Genomic DNA, 16,103 nt, shown 5'->3' with positions numbered 1-16,103 from the left:
TCCCTGCAATGTGTAAAAGTAAAATGTCCACTAATGTGATCCATTTATTTTCAGTTTCTGGGGCCGGCTGGGGGAAGTATATCCTTCAGTAAGTTTTGTAGAGTGTGTGACTGGGGCCACCGCACAGAGTGGGTCATTCAGACCCGATCGCTGCTGTGCGTTTTCGCACAGCAGTAATCGGGTCTGACCTGCGCATGCGCCAGCCCTGCAATGAGCAGGTGCAAAGCCCCACCAGCGAAGGGGAGCGCCGGACTGTGACGGGATGGACGATGAAAGGGATCGCACCAGCGATCGCAAGAAGATTGACAGAAGGAGGCCTTTTGTGGGAGTCAACTGACCGTTTCCAGAGAGTGTCCGTAAAAACGCAGGCGTGTCCAGGCGTTTGAAGGGAGGGTTCCTGACATTAGCTCCAGGCCAGATTATCGCAGTGGAAGAGTAAGTCCTGAGCTGTGCAGAGACTGCACAAACTTTTTTTTGTGCAACTCTCTGCACAAGCGATTGCACCCCTGCACAGTGACTACCCCCTGTCCCTGTAGACGGCAACTACCTGATCGCAGGGATGCAAAAAACGCACCCTTGCAATCAGGTCTGAATTAGTCCCAGAGTGCAGGACTCCACGGACGTCACTGTTGCTGCTCCTGCTTTTGGCTAGCAGGGTGCCCGATACAGCACCCTGCTAGCCAGGATCACTGCCGGAACATCCTTTGGGCACTCCAGATAGGTATCCTCTCTGCACACTGTAATGATACCTTGATATTGTGCACACAGGTGTTGGGCCTGACACTGTACACACTGGAGTCCAGTGATCAAAAGGCTGCAATGGCATTAGCTACTGTACTGTGGCCAGACTCCGGAATAGTCAATTTGTCAATAAAGCAGTCCCCATAGAATTCAATGGGGGCTGCTTTTGCAATGGAAAATGGAGATAACCCCAACAAAAATGCATGTTTTCAGGGGATATTCTGCAAATATTATTTGATAAATAGGCCCCAATAATAGAGGGGCTTAAGTTGCCAAATTCTAAAACTTACAATACTGTATGTAGAATTTGCTAAAATAATCCTCCCACAATAGGAGTAAGAATAAGGGTAACATTTTTTGATCTATTTATGCACAATGGGGTAAATGTAATCTCCTGTGAGATGTACGCATCAGTGCAATTCTAAAAGGTCTGCCCAATGTTTTAAAGCAGCAATAATTTAAAAGGCAAAGCCAAACTGCTTTACAATATCAAGAAGGCTCACCAAAATCGCACAATGCTTACATCGCACAGGATATTACATTTCTCACATATCCCGTGTTTAGTGGCATCTTATCCAGTGCACACAAATGTTTACACACATGGATAATATAAACACAACTTCAATAGCTAAGTAAGTCTAAAGAATAAAATATTATAGCTAAACGTTCTCTTGAAGTTGCCTGAGAGTTATTTTGATCCTGAGTTTTGACACGTAAATTCAGGACACCGTTTATACCCCATAGCTTTATAATGCTTTCTCAGCAAACAACTTAAAGGCACACATACACAAGCACATACTGTATGTTTTATATATATATATATATATATATACACAGAGTGAGAGAGAGAGAGAGAGAGAGAGAGAGAGAGCATAATGTATTTACAAATACATTTATTTGGCTGCATTTATAGATTATGTTCTTGAAAGACATTTTGACATTTATATTTGGTATTTCAAATATTTTTATAGCAATACCATTGTAGATTAATTTGGTGGCGATGTTCATAAAAACGCAGACTTTATTCTATAATTTATATATTGGACCATACCTCAGTTAGTTCTGTGCAGTCCTTTCTAACTTTTTTCCCAAACGTAATATATTGCCGAAAATGGAACTATTGGCACGTATAGTATGACACAATATAGAAGGACAGTAGGTTGTTGAAGACATATTACTATATTACTAAAGAAAGATACTGCATATTGATTACGGCAAATTTATTATATTCACAGCAATGTAGCATAATAACAGTTGACAATTTGAAGTTGATTTTAATTACTTTTAAACTCTATAATGACAAATATTGAAAGTTGGTATATACAACCGTTATGCCATTCTTGGCACTGTCCAGTGCAAAAATAGATTTATGGTAAATCATCTCTCATACAGGAATAGCCATCAATTATGTGGGAGTAACAGTACAAAGAAAAATGTGACTTGCATACAACAAGGTCAGCAATTACAAACTGTATACTTTACCACAAATTTAACTGAAGGTGTATGTAGATTATAACTTTAGTTTTGCTTACATCCAGTCATGATTTATTATTTCACTATGCAAATTTAGCAAATTGCCATTTTTCAACTATTGAGAAATAAATACCCATTAGGACAGTTATCATAGTGGTTTGTGTTACTGCCTAAGATTATTAGTTACATTCCTGACCAAAGCAAAATTTGTGTGGAGTTTGTATGGTCTTCATGTGTTTGCATGTGTTTTCTCCAGACACTCTTTAAAACATACTGGTAGGTTACTTACAGTAGCTTCTGACAAAAAATAAACCCTAGCATATATGTGTATCCATGTGTTAAGGAATATGCTGTAGATTGTAAACTCCACTGGGCATAAACTGATGTGAATGACTAAATACTGTATTATCTGTAAAGCAGTGCATAATATGTATGATCTATATAAATAACTGTTAAGAAATAAATGTGTTTTCAGCAATGTGACACTATCTATAGGAATAACAAAAAAAAGTGGGCAAAACCTTTTTTTGACCATTATTTTTTTAAGACTTCTCTCCATGTGTTTGACGACACCTTACTCAGAAGTAATATAAACACAACTTCAAGATCTGAGTTGAGCTAATAGAACCATATAAGAGAAACTGTTTCCTCTGTTAGACAATGTAGCATTGCAGTGTTATTTAGATTTTGAACCTTAAAATGTAAATTTGGGACCCCATTTACACTCCATAGCTTAGCAAGCTGACCTGCAGCTGTTCATTATCATTTTTGTTTTACCATTTTGAACATTAGAATCCTAACAAGAACATATGATTATATTGAGCACTGAGTTATATTTATGCTTTTTTCTGTTTTTAAATGATTTATGCTAGATTTGATTTGAAGTGGCCTAGCACTCCACAAAGAAGCATGCTTAACATTAAAGTGTATTTTTTATGTTTTATGTCTCAATTGTACTCATTTTCTTTTCTGCATGCTGTGCTCTAACTCTGTTTACTGTAATGAACTCTGAAAATCCTTGTTTATTTCAGAGAACAAAAGTACAGTAAAGATGATTTCTATTTATTTAATACACAGTATGCTCCACAGTATTTGGAGTTGACATGACATGTCTTTACCCTGCAGGAAATGTAAATGCACTCCAGCCTGTCTGATCATTTACATGGCATGAATCAGCATTTTGAAAATGTGTTTTAATAGTGTCATTTTTTTTTTAGATTCAATGAAAGTAAAATTATTGTTTGACAAGAAATTGCTAACATTTTTATTTTCTAAGACATTACTGTTCTTTTTTAACAGTGATTAAATGTTAAATGACAGTAAATGGGAAATGCAGTAAAGTGAATAACATATTATAAAATGCGCCATCATAAACTATCACCTCTGAAGAGATAAAAAAATATATTTTCATTGAACAAACATCAAACTTAATAGAAAAGAATCAGTGAGAAAGATGCTGCCACTTGTACTTGTTTTCCAGCATCTCACGTTATGCTGCAATTTGATAGCCAATAATATGAGTGAGAGGTATAATAACAAACCCAGTACACTAAAAGTACAGACTTTAGTACTGTAAGTCAATAATATAAAATATGCCCAACACACTTAACTATTGCTTATGACATTATTTTTAGAAATACACTTTTATGGTTGTTCTTCATGTTCATTACTGTTATATTTATTCCCAGAGATATGAAGGTTCCAAGTTAAGCAATATTAATATATTGATTAAAACTTTTCTTTTAAATTTGATATTCTAGCTATACTTTACATTGCTTTATAAACAGTCCCCATGGTAGAAAATATGTCCCCAGTATGAGTACAGCCTGTGATTGTCTTCATCTCCTGGTCACATAATATGCAGTTTTATGAGGAGAGTTTTTATGTATAGTTTTTTTTTTTTTGTCACTGGCATTTCATATGCAAAGCATGCATCACCCACAACGAGGCTATCTCCGAGAGCAGTCATTCCGAAACCTGATCTGGGAGAAAGTGCAGACTAAATAAAATTTCATTTTGACTTGGCCTCCCGCTGAGAATGGGACTGCTTTGTTTCAGCCAACAGAAGCAGCAAGCCAGAAAGGTATGTCCTGTTTTGCATGGCCGATGTGTGATTTGAGGATTCACAACCATAGTGTTAATGCTCGCAGGCATCAGACCCACGTCCTGTGTTTTCTCTCAGTCTTTTTCTTTGCCTGCTGATGGTCTACCTGCAGAACAGAGCTGTGACTGACTGGACCCCAATTCCATGCTTTGGAATACGTTTACTCAATCCTTTACTGTATGGGATTATATTTTCCTTTTGTTTTACACAATTGATTATACATAGTGTATTTGGATTTGTTTCACATTAATTTTCTCGCTCATTTATAGCCTACACTTGTTTAATTGAATAGAGATACTGTACACATGCTGAAAATAGAGGTTCTTGTCATGAATTACATTAGTACATAGAAAATTCTCCCTTTTCTTGAAACAAAAGAAACATATTTTCATGCAAGTAATCTAAATATTTTATATTTAAACAAAATGAATGCAATAATATAATAAATTAATTAATTGCAAATGTCAAATAAAACTTATTCTGCACAATATATTTGTTGAAATCATTATTAATATCTTATTTTATTATGTTAACTAAAGGTGTAAAATTTTTAGCTCTGAATTTGAATTAATGTTTTCAGGGTGCTATTTTTGTCATCGTAATTTACTAAAGATTTTATGAAGTGAAAAATCACAATGAGCAAACATATGAAGCAATAACAAGATAAAGAATAAGGCTTACACGACCACAGAATGTAATTTTCTTTGATCTGGATATTTTATGCAATGGGCAGAAGGAAAATAATCCCCAGTTCTATGTTTACTATTTAGACATGGTTACAAGTTACATTATGTCTGATGATCCTAGAAACTGGTACAAAAGCAAACAAGACAAATTAAATGTGTAGCACTTTATATATACAATATACCATTAACATGCTAAGGAGGTGAAATAATTAATCATTGTTGTAACAGGTCTCTGAATAGAACTGTATACTTAATTTTAAATTTGAAACTACACATAGCAATGAATAGACATGAAATAGCAACATGCATTACTCACTACAGCAGACTGGTTGAACATTCAGGACATGATTCAAATACTGAATGCAAATACTATACTGTATGTGCGTGTGTGTGTGTGTGTGTGTGTGTGTGTGTGTGTGTGTGTGTGTGTGTGTGTGTACATGGTATATATAAGTTTATGAAATGTTTCTTATTCTTGTTAATAATAATAATAATAATAATAATCATAATAATAATAATCATAATAATAATAATAATAATAATAATAATAATATTAACAACCATACAATATAATATTTACATACTTAATTTGGGGACCTCCCAGGATGCAAAATAGCAGTGCAAAGATGCATCAAACAAGCACCAAACACTAATGACTCATGTAATAATGACTTTGTCTCATAGACATCTAAATTGATAGTTTGCTTGTTTGTTGTTTAAAACTAGTGCAGATGAATTACAATTTAAAATATAATAGATTATTGTTTGCACTATTATTTACAAAAAAAATTGGCTATCAATTTGCTACCCATGTATGTGTTTATTAAGGCCGATCAAATATGGCTAAAAAAGTTAAATAAAACAAAGCAGAATATCTCTAGGTACTTCGCTTATATTAAAAATTTCCAAATATACTGTAAAAATGCATAGCTGCAATTAGGAATCAGAGGATCATGGGTACAACATATGTGAAGGAAGTGGGGCCTATAAAAAGTAGTCATGACTAGACAAAATAATTTCCAGTTGTTTTTCTCATGACTCACTAGATGGGAGTACATTTAAAATATTTGCATAAAGTGCAATAACACCTTTAAAATTTTCTCAAACATTTTCAGAGCGTTCCTACTAAATAAAATTGAATATATTACACTGTATAATGTACTTATAGCAGAAATAATGTAAAAAAAATTGTGTAAATATTCTAATGTTAAATGTGCTCTTACAGTATATTACATCTTCCTCTGTCTTGCTCTGTCCACATATGTTATATACATATATATATATATATATATATAAACGCACATGCTCAGACTTATCGACCTAGAACATGTTGACCTAGAGACTCTGTCAACCTGAAAACACTGTCGACCTAGTTACTGTCGACCTAGAGACCGGATACCCGCATAAATATCTATCTATCATCTATCATAGCTAAATGATGGTGTTACATTCAGCAAGAACACAATTATTTAGCTTCCCATTGTTTTCTGCATTTTCACACAACCACTTACTACAAATAAATACCTACCTATATTAATAATAAAATAATGAAACTAAAGAATTGCACCGAATTGTCTTTCTGAAAAAACGAGATTGGTTTTGCTCAAGACTTTTGGCAAAAAATTAATCCAAAAACTGACATACTGTACATAGACACACATCTGGGTTTCCCAACCTGCTTTTACAGCCAGAAGTATTTGGAGTCCTACAGATGAACATCATCTGACCATGTTAGTCTTGCATCCCACTACAGCATATGCATGGTAAAGTGACATGCAGGACTGTGCAATTTTGGTTATTTTCCAATCAGAATGCTTGACACATTGTTGCGCACATGAACACAGTAACAGGTCTAAATCATACTTGTCAATTATAGTTTTTTTTTTCTTTGAGAAACCTTTTTTAAAATATACATTTTATAGGCTGAAGTGGATTGACAAGTGAACAATTCATAACTTTAGCAAAGTCTTAAAAGTAATAAAGGACCCTTTGCATTAGGTATTAGGTATTAGGTAAAGGCTGCATATCATATATTCATTTAAATTAGCAATGAAGACAGCACACATGCTAACAATTGTTTGTAAAACTTTTTAAATGGTTCCCATATGAGTATATAGTATAATGCAAACAACATGCAAAACACTTCCTGTTTACACAGAAAATACTGTATACTATGATTTCAGGAAGAGAGCCAGAGAGAGAGACAGAGAGAGAGAGAGAGAGAGAGAGAGTCCGCAAGAGAGTGAGACTGAAAAGGAGACAGAGGGAATTTTCTTGTGTAGTTCCAGTTTAGACACAATAAGGCTTAAAAATAAAAAATTTTTAGAACCTCACAAATATTGCTGAACAGCTCATCACCCATCTCCCTCCTCCTCGTTTTTACCGTGCAGGCCTGATTTAGCATACAGCAAATATAGTACAGCTCTGCTTTTACACTGAAACATAGAATTAAGCTACAGGTTTGACTTGGATACTTCCTTCTTTACTCTAAATCTGTTTGCTCATTATAAGTTTGGCCCCCTAAACTGCAACCTGGTTTTATTAAGGTGTAAGTTTGCTCCTTTTTCTTTTTTGCCTTGCTCCCAACTCTGCATGAGGCCTGTCATGCATAACATAGTATCATTTACATTCTAGATTAGCAGATACATAACATACTGTATTAATATGAATGTTAATTATAATCAGGGCTGCCATGAGAAATTGTGGAGCCCAGGACTGACAAAATAGGCAAGACCCCCATAGCCAAAATAAAAGTGTTGCAGGCCCAACTCTCTGTTGGTGTGTCCCCACTGGCAGTGTTTTGCCATCTCCCAATCTTGAACCCACCTGCCTATACTCCATGGGACATCTACCACAGTGACCTGCTGAGTCTGTTGTCCATTCCTGAGCTGCCATGGGTGATCCCTGCTGCTGTGTTCCTTTTGCTGATCTTATTGACCTGTCTCTGATTCACTTCTCTCCAGCTGCTGTGTTGCACTGAGGATCACTTATGGGACACTGCTGACCCTTTAAAGGCCAGCGGGCAGTAGGAGTGGGCAGGTGTAGGAGGAGGCGGGTGTAGAAGTGGGCAGGCAGTAGGACTGGTGTGGGTAGGTGGTCTGTAGGAACAGTGCAGCCGCTAGAAGAGTTGCAGGCAGTAGAGTGGTGCTGGTAATAGGAGCAGTGTGGGCAATAGAAGCAGAGAAGGCAGTAGGTGTGGGTCAGGCTCCCCTCTCTGTCAGAGTGCTGTGCCCAGGACTGCAGTCCTAGTAGTTCTACTTTGAGGGCAGCCCTGATTAAAATACCCATTTAACTCTAGTATTTATTAAAAATAGTGATGAAATTCCATTTAAGGAAATCTGTGACCTCGACTCAATTGGCGAAAACAATAATGCCAAAATGGAAATAGTTGCACCTGCCCTGTAAACACTGTATACTACACTGTCATTGTGAGTAGGGCTATTGCCCATTATGCATTCTACAGTAGATTGGCACCAAAGATTCATGGTTTCATAGAACCTTCCTTAAAAGCAGGCAGATCCCAGGGAATGATGAGGGGGGTCTAAAATTCTGACTCTGCCCCAGGTTAGTGCCTAAAGGGTTAATGGGAGTGTGAAGATGTTGGCACAGCTGTGAGTACAGCAGGGGGGGGGGGGGGGGTGTAAATCTTGCTGTAGTTTCTTTCAGCCCCAATCACAGGAGGAGCATCAGGGGCCAGAGAAATGTGTGCTGAGAGCCCTGAGTGGGGGGAATTCTTTGCAGTTGTAAGCCACATGTTCTTAAAGTAAAAAAAAAAAGTTTTTTCAAGTGCACATTTCTTGTAGAACTGCAAATATTGGAGGTTATTCAGGTTTGTTAGAAAAACAAAAAAGCACACTAATGGTCAAAACCATATTGCTGTGCAGGTGGGGCATACTGTAGCATGTGCAGAGAGAGTTACAGTAGATTTGGGTGGGTTATATTGTTTCTGTGCAGGGTAAATACTGGCTGATTTCTTTTTACCCTGCAATTTAGATTTCAGTTTGTACACACCCCACCCAAATCTAACTCTCTCTGCGCATGTTACATCTGCCCCACCTGCAGTGCAACATGGTTTTGCCCATTAGTGTGCTTTTTTGTTTTGCTACTAAACCTAAAACAAGGCCCACTGTGTAGTACTGAACAGTGTATTAGTCTTTACATATAATACCCAAATCATATGCGGAAATGTAAGAGAATTGCATACCTCCCAGCTCTACACAGGCTGGAAGAGGGTTAGCTGCTCCTGAAATTAGGGGTGTGTGCCTTGGCCTCATAGGAGGTGCCGTAATCATAAGCCACACCCACATTTCCATCACTGAGGGGGTATGCCCAGAGCTCTCTGAGCTGCTGGTCATGCACCCAGTCCCTCTATCCTGGTGAATAGATGCTGAGAGAGGATCCTCCAATTGCTCCTCATCCTACCACAGGACACTGCACCTTGCGAGTGGGGCAGCAGACAGTGGTGTCAGAAAAATGGGACTGTCTCGCCAAAATTGGTATAGCTGGGAGGTATGGAGTTGCTGTTTGCAAAAAAAAGTCTGAACTAGAGATGAGAGGGTTCGGTTCTCGGGGAACCTAATCCGCCCAAACATTGCAATCCAAGCTGGGATCCAAGTCTGGCTCAGGACTTCCCACCTTACCCGGATCCCAAAGAGAGGCCAAAAGTCTGGCTCGGGACTTCCCTCCTTACTTGGATTCCAAAGTCTGAACGTCTTGTGGGTTTTGGATTCTATATGAGTCCCCGTGCATCGGCTCCATCTTCACTCCAGCTGTGGAGAGTATACTGGATGGACGTGTCTGTCTCTATAATGTGTTGTTTGGTGTGGGGTGGGTGCTGTGTCTGCTGCATCTGAAAGGGGTGCTCTGTCTGTCTGCTGTATCTGAAAAAGGGGTGCTCTATCTGCTGTATCTGAAAAAGGGGTGGTCTCTCTGTCTGCTGTATCTGAAAAAGGGGAGCTCTCTCTGTCTGCTGTATCTGAAAGGGGTGCTCTGTCTGTCTGCTGTATCTGAAAAAGGGGTGCAATCCCTGTCTGCTGTATCTGAAAAAGGGGTGCTCTCTCTCTCTGCTGTATCTGAAAGGGGTGCTCTCTCTGTCTGCAGTATTTGAAAGGGGTGCTCTGTTTTCCTGCTGTATCTAAAGAAAGGGCTGCATTCGGCCTGCTGTACCTGAAAGGGGTGATCTGTCCATCCTTCCAGGGGCTCCACCCCAGTGTAAAACTAAAATAATAACAGCTAAAAACAAAAATCCTACAATTATAATTATATAAATATATATAAATATATATATATATATATATATACATATTTATTTTTTGTTTGTTTGTGCTGTACCCCAGTGTACTATACAATTTTAATTTTATTTTCAAAAGTACTGTGACATGGCTGGTAAGACTCAGTATATTATTTCCTACTCACACACGTATTGTGCAACGCTGTTGTTGAAGCTAAACCGCAGTGTGTAATATATATTTCTGACTCATTTGTTGGACACTGTAACCATCGATGTGTGATATAAAAAAAAACATATTTTTGAGTCATTTGTGCGACACTGTAACTGCAGATTGTGAAAAAATAATATATATATATTGATTTAAATTTATATTTGTGCTGTGTCATCCAAGTACACATCCGGGGACTGCAGCTGCTCTGTCCAACTAGGGGTTTTCTGTCAGTCCACCCAAAATAAAATACATATTTATTTTTATATTTTCTGCTGTGTCCTCCCAGTATACATCCAGGTGTGCTCCGACCGTTTCGGGCTGCTGTGTCTGTATCTTATATTCTTATGTTATAACTTATTGCCCTATTTTCATAATTCTTTTTATCACCACATTGTGATTAATTTAAATAAATATTACTAATAATAATTATATATTAACTAAATTTAAATGAAATTAAAATAACTAACCTTCTGCATGTCAAACATATCTTTGAGGAACAGAAGAACTTAATCCTAATTTGAAAATAATTTTTAACAGATGATTAGCGAACCTTCTCCATCTTAAAGATATCTTTGAGGAACAGAAGAACTTGATCCTAATTTTAAAATAATTTTAACAGATAATTACAGCATTCAAAAATACAGTATATTGTTAACTGCCACGTGTTTGCTGCCTACTGCTGTTGCTTAGCTTAGTCATCCAGCTACCTCGGTGCAACCTTTTGGCCTAAACTGGATGAAAACAAAATTATGAGGTATTCAGAATAGACTGGAAATGAGTGGAAATTAATGTTATTGAGGTTAATAATACTGTAGGAACAAAAGCACCCCAAAATTCTGTTGTTTTAGTTGTTTTTAAGATTTTTTTCCCCAAAAAATCCAGATCCAAAACCAAAACCTGCAAGAGCGGTTTTGGCAAAACCAATACAGATCCAAAACATGAAGGAGATCCAGATCCAAAACCAAAACACAAAACCCCAAAAATGGCCCGACGCTCACCCATAGTCTGAACTAGTATTGCATTGTGTTTCTACAGTATATCCTTTTCATTTATTGAATATAATCTTGTCAACCCCCACCCACCCCACAATACATTGTTTATAGAAATGTTAGTATATACTTGTATTTATATAAGCAAGTAGATGAAAAGTAGTATATTAGTAATATGTTTTAACAATATGTGTTTTCAATAGATCAGTGCCTATACTTTCAATGTACGTTATCTATACTGCTGTGTATCTAACTGGTACTGCATGCAGCACCCTCACACACATACATATTACTGTATATTAGGCACATGTTTTTGTAACAGTGTGCATTACATACTGGTACTAGACGTGGGACCAGAGTGTGCACTTGTATTTTCAATGTAGAATGGTTGCTGGCAGACATCTCATGGATGACGTGTCTTCAGCCAGTTGCTTGATTGCAACATTATATATATATATATATATATACAAAACTGGTGAGGTCGGCACTCCCATAAATCAACAACTGCCCTGGTGCCTTCCTAGAATCCAATGTATAGCAATACCGTTCTTGTAGAGAGGGGTATAGATCCATCCACTCCCAAAGTATAAAGAACAGGCGGCACTCCAGGGTCTTGGTGAAAAATCAGTGTATTGAAAAAAAATCAATAAAGTTAGTGGCACATTGCGCCAACGTTTCAGCGCCACGCAGGGCGCTTTTGTCAAGGCTGTGTGCAAGTGATGTGCATCACTTGCACACAGCCTTGACAAAAGCGCCCTGCGCGGTGCTAAAACATTGGCGCAATGTGCCACTAACTTTATTGATTTTGTTTCAATACACTGATTTTTCACCAAGACCCTGGAGTGCCGCCTGTTCTTTATACTTTGGGAGTGGATGGATCTATACCCCTCTCTACAAGAACGGTATTGCTATATATATATATATATATATATATATATACCAAATCCAGAAGATAGCACTCGTCGGACTTCACATAATCAAACACAGAGACAAGAATACAATAGTGCTCACCTTAAATCATCCCTTCCCCAGATCTCGAGGACACCGGGTAGCCACGGGTCCCCGCGGCAGTGCTGAAAGGGCTTCCGGAGTCAAGCTCCTTCCTGACCTCCCTACGTCACACCTCCCGCTGTTTGAAAGTCTTCGAGTGCCGCCTTGTTTCTTTTTGCATAGATAGATAGATGGATAGATAGATAGATAGAGCAAAAAAGGAGAAGAGTATATCAGGAAACAGCATAACTCCTGAATTGCTGGAGCAATGTACTCAAAATTTGGTACACATATGCCTTACAATCTGGAAACAAACACTGTGCGGGGAAGACACCCCTAGCACCCCTAAGGGTGAGGCAACAGCACTGAGTATTTCAGCAGACAGCATAACTCTGGATTGCCTGCAGCAATTTACACCAAACTTGGTACATATATGACTTACACTCTGGGATCAAACACTGTGGGGGTAAGACACCCCTAGCACCCCTAGGGGTGGGACAGAAGCACAGAGTATGTGAACAGACAGTATAACTGTGGAAGGCCTGGAGTAATTTACACCAAACTTGGTACACATCTGACTTACAATCTGGGACCAAACTCTGTGGGGGTTAGACACCCCTAGCACCCCTAGGGGTGGGACAGCAGCACACAGTATTTTAGGAGACAGCATAACTCCAGAATGCCTGGACCAATTTACAACAAACTTGGGACACATATAACTTACAATCTGGGTACGAACACTGTGGGGGAAACACACCCCTAGCAAACCTAAGGGTGAGGCAGCAGCACAGAGTTATTCAGCAGACAGCATAACTCTGGAATGCCTGGAGCAATTTACACCAAACTTGGTACACATCTAACTTACAATCTGGGACCAAACTCTGTGGGGGTTGAACACCGCTTGCACCCCTAGGGGTGGCCCAGCAGCACAGACTATATCAGGACATGCATGATATGTCAGTGATGACAGGGCTGCATGTGACAGGGGCAGTGACATGATGTGAGGAGGGTAATGGAGGTAGCACGAACCCACACACTGAGAGTTAGATAGTGGAAGTAGCACGGTCCCCCAGCAGCACAGAATATATCAGGAGATAGACAATGTGCTGCACTATATAAAAAACTGTAAACAAATCAATAATTGCACACTGACATAATGTGAGGAGGGGAATGGAGGCAACAGGAAGCCACAGACTGAGAGTTGTATAGCGGGAAGAGCAAAAAGGGATCTGGCCACTACACAAAGTGCCTCAGGGAAGCAAGATATGCCTATATACTACATCTTTAACCAACGTAAAATAACAAATAACTATAATTCTAATTTACCATCCTCATCCCACAGCAACGCATGGGTATTCAGCTAGTATATAAATAAATATATATATATATATATATATATATATACAGTTTAAAGATAACCTGTGGGAGATGTCTGTTGAAAAGTTTTAAAAAAGCAATTGCCTCCATACTACTGTACTTTAGAGCACTCATCTAATAGACCTTGTTTTCTTCAGCTTTTCATTTACCTACACCATACTGATATTCATGTAGGCCCTCACTGGTACTTGTAGTGATTGAAGTTAGCTATATCGCCTTTGTGGTCAGCCACCAGGATGACCCTACATCAACAAGAGGAGACTTTTAATAAAATCTCTCTGTCACCCTTTTAAATACAGAGATTACCGTATCACATGACAAAAGTCATTATGCTTATAGTTAGGCCAAGGCTTGGGCCTCTCTGCTGCTGGAAGTTGATATTCTTAAGAAGGAAAGCATATGGGACTGGAGAGCAAAAAGGAAAGGAAAGGTCAAGTTACAGATCAGCAAAGAGGTTTTCATAAGTGGTGATGAAGCAGGTCCTACGTACATGTTGTGAGCCTGAGAAAGGTCAGAGCTTGTGTTTCCTTTGTGTGTGAATGTATGTGTATTTGTTGTATGTGTTAGTACTTGAGTTTGGAGGTGTTAATTTGTTTGTATCTTGCTTTGGACAGATATTGGAAGTAGACTGTATGCTGTGATTGGTGTGTGTGGTCTTACACATCTCCTTTCTCTGACACTTTGTTAGTATTAGGATTATAACTGGAGGCAATTTATTAACAGGTTATGCTGAGTCCCCCTTGATGACTAGCATTAGTGTTTGTTGCTTGTTAAAACAGGAAATTGTAATCTTGTGGCTGTTGCAGAACCATACAGGAAGCCCACCTTTGAGTCCTCATTACATCTAATTAAAGTGCACCCTGTATATGTGTCACTTTCAAAAACCGCATCTCTGACTGACAGGTTTACAATTATTAATATAATATCATATATTCATAATTGACTCTGTATATTTTATTTGTGTTAATAGATTTCAATCTGAAGAGTAAAACACTGGAAAAAACGTCTAGTTTTTAATTATGAAAAGGCACTTGAGGGGCTCAATAGTTTCATGTTTTATCTAAGCTCCTTTCACACCGACAAAGGAAACTATGGGAGAGATAAAGGGGTCTTTTCATGTAGGCTTGCATTATAGAACTGTTACTTTTCACTATACAGTATATCACATCATTTTGATATGATATGTAGTAGTTGAAAGTAGCAATACATTAATACTTACCCTTCCAACAAAGTGATCTGATAATGAGGGCTCCAGCAAACCGGTCTCCTGCTGTGGTCCTCTTGTTTTATGGTGGATTTGGAAAGGTTTGTGCCATGCTCTGATTGGTCAATGACAGAGAAGGGGATTAGGAGAACAGGGAGGAGGCAAGGTATAGCAGTCTTCCCTGTTCTTCTCTCCTCAGCAGGCTCTACATGCTATCCTGAGATGGGGAACTTATTTTGAGCTGAGCATTCTGTGATTCTGTGAATTGCTCTCCACATACTGCTGTATAAGAAAGTGATATCCACCCTCATCAAGGGCATCACTGGAGAAATGTTTTTCTCTATGGTAAACCTTTCATGAATAGGAGGAAGCAGTTAAAAGCCCTGGTCTCACTGATAAAGTTCTTTTCACTGTTCTGTGACCCCCAAAGGGGACTAGTTCTCGGTAGCAAACGAACAAGTTCTACAGTAACTGTCATTTTACAGGATGTGCTAGAAAGGAGCTGACTGATTGCTATTGGGCAACTTCACTTTATCTCTCTCAAAGATTTGATAAATCTCCCTCAAAATGTTTAATTTATTAGGACTTTCCTTTCCTTACCTTCTCGCTGTATCCACTAGGATCTCTGATGACTCTTACATCTCTCTGTTTTTCCCTCTTACTGTACAGTACCTCTATTTCAAATAGAATGCACCTCATGATTAGAGATCTATCAACAGTATATGACCATCCATCTGTATTATTTACTATTGTGGCTTTCTATTGAAGCACTAACTACAGTACACTATAGTATACACAACTGGCTCTGTGCATTAATGCCTTTTTAACTTTGCCTCAGGGCTATATTACTTAGTACTGGGATTATTTTGGCACTTACTAGCCATTTGGCAGAGTGAGCGATTCATTCTCCCAAGTGTGTGATATTTTCAGAGCAAAGCCAAAAAACAATGAAGATAGATTACACTATTCTATATACAAATCAAACATAATATATAAACATGTTTTATGTTAAACAAAAATACAACTTTCTACATAAACTCTTCTAATTAAATGTTTGTCTCTATACATGTACAGAAATTAATGTATATAGGCATGGCA

General features: G+C 38.2%; 1 long non-coding RNA gene across 1 annotated transcript in view; it reads left to right on the top strand.

The window, feature by feature from the left end:
• The first annotated feature begins 4,140 nt into the window (after window positions 1-4,140).
• LOC135050837 (uncharacterized) overlaps window positions 4,141-16,103 on the top strand; it is a 203,377-nt gene continuing 191,414 nt past the window's right edge. The window contains exon 1 of the long non-coding RNA XR_010241864.1: window positions 4,141-4,297. This is a non-coding gene — a long non-coding RNA (uncharacterized LOC135050837). The remainder of the gene's footprint in view (window positions 4,298-16,103) is intronic.

This window comes from Pseudophryne corroboree, chromosome 2 (assembly GCF_028390025.1).
Source record: "Pseudophryne corroboree isolate aPseCor3 chromosome 2, aPseCor3.hap2, whole genome shotgun sequence".
Lineage (NCBI taxonomy): Eukaryota > Metazoa > Chordata > Amphibia > Anura > Myobatrachidae > Pseudophryne > Pseudophryne corroboree.
This window is presented reverse-complemented; position numbering and strand designations above follow the sequence as displayed.